Genomic DNA, 6,407 nt, shown 5'->3' with positions numbered 1-6,407 from the left:
ACATTTCACTGCAATGTAGCTTTAAACTCTATAACAGAGTTGACAGATAATATTCTCAAACTCTAAACAAAACACTAAATCTAGCCCTAACCAAAACACTAACTGTAGCTCTAACACTCACTCTAGCTTCTTAGCTACATAACTGTGTATACCAAGCTGTTTGTATATGAGGGTAATGCATATACTTGCAACAGAAGGCCTACTATAGAAAACTACCAGAAAACATGTGTAATGCAGAGAAAATCAGAGTAAATAGATGAGATCTGGCATAGAGCATGTAGAATACACTTCCCAAGTCCGTTGTTTGTCTTGAAATGCTAAGATCCAAGAAATCCTTAATGAGAGTAAAAAGCATAGTTTAGAAAGAAAACAGAGTTGAGAGACTATGCTCCCGACCTTTTCTCGTTCATAACAGAGTGATAACCCGCTTTGAACATGTAGAACACACTTCCCTAGTCAGTTTGTGTAGAAAAGGTATCTACCATCCGGAAAATCCTTAATTGCAGTAAAGAGCACGTTAAACAGAGTTTTAAACAATACCTGCAAATGTTTGTCATAGAAGGCAGAAATACTTGGAATAGAGAAATAAGCTATTGAAGCAGCTTTAGAAATGTTTACATTTCACTGCAATGTAGCTTTAAACTCTATAAAAGAGTTGAAAGATAATATTCTCAAACCCTAAACAAAACACTAAATCTAGCCCTAACGTAACACTCACTGTAGCTCTAACACTCACTCTAGCTTCTAAGCTACATAACTGTGCATACCAAGTTGTTTGTATATTAGGGTAATGCATGTATTTGTAACAGAAGGCCTACTCTAGAAAACTACCAGAAAACATGTGTAATGCAGAGAAAATGGGAGCAAATAGATGAGATCTGGCATAGAGCATGTGGAATACACTTCACAAGTCCGTTGTTTGTCTTGAAACGCTAAGATCCAAGAAATCCTTAATGAGAGTAAAGAGCATAGTTTAGAAAGAAAACAGAGTTGAGAGACTATGCTCCCGACCTTTTCTCGTTCATAACAGAGTGATAACCCGCTTTGAACATGTAGAACACACTTCCCTAGTCAGTTTGTGTAGAAAAGATATCTACGATCCGGAAAATCCTTAATTGCAGTAAAGAGCACGTTAAACAGAGTTTTAAACAATACCTGCAAATGTTTGTCATAGAAGGCAGAAATACTCGGAATATAGAAATAAGCTATTGAAGCAGCTTTAGAAATGTTTACATTTCACTGCAATGTAGCTTTAAACTCTATAACAGAGTTGACAGATAATATTCTCAAACTCTAAACAAAACACTAAATCTAGCCCTAACCAAAACACTAACTGTAGCTCTAACACTCACTCTAGCTTCTTAGCTACATAACTGTGTATACCAAGTTGTTTGTATATGAGGGTAATGCATATACTTGCAACAGAAGGCCTACTATAGAAAACTACCAGAAAACATGTGTAATGCAGAGAAAATCAGAGTAAATAGATGAGATCTGGCATAGAGCATGTAGAATACACTTCCCAAGTCCGTTGTTTGTCTTGAAATGCTAAGATCCAAGAAATCCTTAATGAGAGTAAAAAGCATAGTTTAGAAAGAAAACAGAGTTGAGAGACTATGCTCCCGACCTTTTCTCGTTCATAACAGAGTGATAACCCGCTTTGAACATGTAGAACACACTTCCCTAGTCAGTTTGTGTAGAAAAGGTATCTACGATCCGGAAAATCCTTAATTGCAGTAAAGAGCACGTTAAACAGAGTTTTAAACAATACCTGCAAATGTTTGTCATAGAAGGCAGAAATACTCGGAATAGAGAAATAAGCTATTGAAGCAGCTTTAGAAATGTTTACATTTCACTGCAATGTAGCTTTAAACTCTATAACAGAGTTGACAGATAATATTCTCAAACTCTAAACAAAACACTAAATCGAGCCCTAACCGTAACACTCACTGTAGCTCTAACACTCACTCTAGCTTCTTAGCTACATAACTGTGTATACCAAGTTGTTTGTATATGAGGGTAATGCATATACTTGCAACAGAAGGCCTACTATAGAAAACTACCAGAAAACATGTGTAATGCAGAGAAAATCAGAGTAAATAGATGAGATCTGGCATAGAGCATGTAGAATACACTTCCCAAGTCCGTTGTATGTCTTGAAATGCTTAGATCCAAGAAATCATTAATGAGAGTAAAGAGCATAGTTTAGAAAGAAAACAGAGTTGAGAGACTATGCTCCCGACCTTTTCTCGTTCATAACAGAGTGATAACCCGCTTTGAACATGTAGAACACACTTCCCTAGTCAGTTTGTGTAGAAAAGGTATCTACGATCCGGAAAATCCTTAATTGCAGTAAAGAGCACGTTAAACAGAGTTTTAAACAATACCTGCAAATGTTTGTCATAGAAGGCAGAAATACTCGGAATAGAGAAATAAGCTATTGAAGCAGCTTTAGAAATGTTTACATTTCACTGCAATGTAGCTTTAAACTCTATAACAGAGTTGACAGATAATATTCTCAAACTCTAAACAAAACACTAAATCGAGCCCTAACCGTAACACTCACTGTAGCTCTAACACTCACTCTAGCTTCTTAGCTACATAACTGTGTATACCAAGTTGTTTGTATATGAGGGTAATGCATATACTTGCAACAGAAGGCCTACTATAGAAAACTACCAGAAAACATGTGTAATGCAGAGAAAATCAGAGTAAATAGATGAGATCTGGCATAGAGCATGTAGAATACACTTCCCAAGTCCGTTGTTTGTCTTGAAATGCTAAGATCCAAGAAATCCTTAATGAGAGTAAAAAGCATAGTTTAGAAAGAAAACAGAGTTGAGAGACTATGCTCCCGACCTTTTCTCGTTCATAACAGAGTGATAACCCGCTTTGAACATGTAGAACACACTTCCCTAGTCAGTTTGTGTAGAAAAGGTATCTACGATCCGGAAAATCCTTAATTGCAGTAAAGAGCACGTTAAACAGAGTTTTAAACAATACCTGCAAATGTTTGTCATAGAAGGCAGAAATACTCGGAATAGAGAAATAAGCTATTGAAGCAGCTTTAGAAATGTTTACATTTCACTGCAATGTAGCTTTAAACTCTATAACAGAGTTGACAGATAATATTCTCAAACTCTAAACAAAACACTAAATCGAGCCCTAACCGTAACACTCACTGTAGCTCTAACACTCACTCTAGCTTCTTAGCTACATAACTGTGTATACCAAGTTGTTTGTATATGAGGGTAATGCATATACTTGCAACAGAAGGCCTACTCTAGAAAACTACCAGAAAACATGTGTAATGCAGAGAAAATGAGAGCAAATAGATGAGATCTGGCATAGAGCATGTGGAATACACTTCACAAGTCCGTTGTTTGTCTTGAAACGCTAAGATCCAAGAAATCCTTAATGAGAGTAAAGAGCATAGTTTAGAAAGAAAACAGAGTTGAGAGACTATGCTCCCGACCTTTTCTCATTCATAACAGAGTGATAACCCGCTTTGAACATGTAGAACACACTTCCCTAGTCAGTTTGTGTAGAAAAGGTATCTACGATCCGGAAAATCCTTAATTGCAGTAAAGAGCACGTTAAACAGAGTTTTAAACAATACCTGCAAATGTTTGTCATAGAAGGCAGAAATACTCGGAATAGAGAAATAAGCTATTGAAGCAGCTTTAGAAATGTTTACATTTCACTGCAATGTAGCTTTAAACTCTATAACAGAGTTGTCAGATAATATTCTCAAACTCTAAACAAAACACTAAATCTAGCCCTAACCAAAACACTAACTGTAGCTCTAACACTCACTCTAGCTTCTTAGCTACATAACTGTGTATACCAAGTTGTTTGTATATGAGGGTAATGCATATACTTGCAACAGAAGGCCTACTATAGAAAACTACCAGAAAACATGTGTAATGCAGAGAAAATCAGAGTAAATAGATGAGATCTGGCATAGAGCATGTAGAATACACTTCCCAAGTCCGTTGTTTGTCTTGAAATGCTAAGATCCAAGAAATCCTTAATGAGAGTAAAAAGCATAGTTTAGAAAGAAAACAGAGTTGAGAGACTATGCTCCCGACCTTTTCTCGTTCATAACAGAGTGATAACCCGCTTTGAACATGTAGAACACACTTCCCTAGTCAGTTTGTGTAGAAAAGGTATCTACGATCCGGAAAATCCTTAATTGCAGTAAAGAGCACGTTAAACAGAGTTTTAAACAATACCTGCAAATGTTTGTCATAGAAGGCAGAAATACTCGGAATAGAGAAATAAGCTATTGAAGCAGCTTTAGAAATGTTTACATTTCACTGCAATGTAGCTTTAAACTCTATAAAAGAGTTGAAAGATAATATTCTCAAACCCTAAACAAAACACTAAATCTAGCCCTAACCAAAACACTAACTGTAGCTCTAACACTCACTCTAGCTTCTTAGCTACATAACTGTGTATACCAAGTTGTTTGTATATGAGGGTAATGCATATACTTGCAACAGAAGGCCTACTATAGAAAACTACCAGAAAACATGTGTAATGCAGAGAAAATCAGAGTAAATAGATGAGATCTGGCATAGAGCATGTAGAATACACTTCCCAAGTCCGTTGTATGTCTTGAAATGCTTAGATCCAAGAAATCATTAATGAGAGTAAAGAGCATAGTTTAGAAAGAAAACAGAGTTGAGAGACTATGCTCCCGACCTTTTCTCGTTCATAACAGAGTGATAACCCGCTTTGAACATGTAGAACACACTTCCCTAGTCAGTTTGTGTAGAAAAGGTATCTACGATCCGGAAAATCCTTAATTGCAGTAAAGAGCACGTTAAACAGAGTTTTAAACAATACCTGCAAATGTTTGTCATAGAAGGCAGAAATACTCGGAATAGAGAAATAAGCTATTGAAGCAGCTTTAGAAATGTTTACATTTCACTGCAATGTAGCTTTAAACTCTATAACAGAGTTGACAGATAATATTCTCAAACTCTAAAGAAAACACTAAATCGAGCCCTAACCGTAACACTCACTGTAGCTCTAACACTCACTCTAGCTTCTTAGCTACATAACTGTGTATACCAAGTTGTTTGTATATGAGGGTAATGCATATACTTGCAACAGAAGGCCTTCTCTAGAAAACTACCAGAAAACATGTGTAATGCAGAGAAAATGAGAGCAAATAGATGAGATCTGGCATAGAGCATGTGGAATACACTTCACAAGTCCGTTGTTTGTCTTGAAACGCTAAGATCCAAGAAATCCTTAATGAGAGTAAAGAGCATAGTTTAGAAAGAAAACAGAGTTGAGAGACTATGCTCCCGACCTTTTCTCGTTCATAACAGAGTGATAACCCGCTTTGAACATGTAGAACACACTTCCCTAGTCAGTTTGTGTAGAAAAGGTATCTACGATCCGGAAAATCCTTAATTGCAGTAAAGAGCACGTTAAACAGAGTTTTAAACAATACCTGCAAATGTTTGTCATAGAAGGCAGAAATACTCGGAATAGAGAAATAAGCTATTGAAGCAGCTTTAGAAATGTTTACATTTCACTGCAATGTAGCTTTAAACTCTATAACAGAGTTGTCAGATAATATTCTCAAACTCTAAACAAAACACTAAATCTAGCCCTAACCAAAACACTAACTGTAGCTCTAACACTCACTCTAGCTTCTTAGCTACATAACTGTGTATACCAAGTTGTTTGTATATGAGGGTAATGCATATACTTGCAACAGAAGGCCTACTATAGAAAACTACCAGAAAACATGTGTAATGCAGAGAAAATCAGAGTAAATAGATGAGATCTGGCATAGAGCATGTAGAATACACTTCCCAAGTCCGTTGTTTGTCTTGAAATGCTAAGATCCAAGAAATCCTTAATGAGAGTAAAAAGCATAGTTTAGAAAGAAAACAGAGTTGAGAGACTATGCTCCCGACCTTTTCTCGTTCATAACAGAGTGATAACCCGCTTTGAACATGTAGAACACACTTCCCTAGTCAGTTTGTGTAGAAAAGGTATCTACGATCCGGAAAATCCTTAATTGCAGTAAAGAGCACGTTAAACAGAGTTTTAAACAATACCTGCAAATGTTTGTCATAGAAGGCAGAAATACTCGGAATAGAGAAATAAGCTATTGAAGCAGCTTTAGAAATGTTTACATTTCACTGCAATGTAGCTTTAAACTCTATAACAGAGTTGACAGATAATATTCTCAAACTCTAAAGAAAACACTAAATCGAGCCCTAACCGTAACACTCACTGTAGCTCTAACACTCACTCTAGCTTCTTAGCTACATAACTGTGTATACCAAGTTGTTTGTATATGAGGGTAATGCATATACTTGCAACAGAAGGCCTACTCTAGAAAACTACCAGAAAACATGTGTAATGCAGAGAAAATGAGA

The sequence above is a fragment of the Pipistrellus hanaki genome (genome assembly GCF_964339955.1).
Source record: "Pipistrellus hanaki genome assembly, chromosome: Y".
Lineage (NCBI taxonomy): Eukaryota > Metazoa > Chordata > Mammalia > Chiroptera > Vespertilionidae > Pipistrellus > Pipistrellus hanaki.
Note: the sequence above shows the minus strand (reverse complement) of the source record.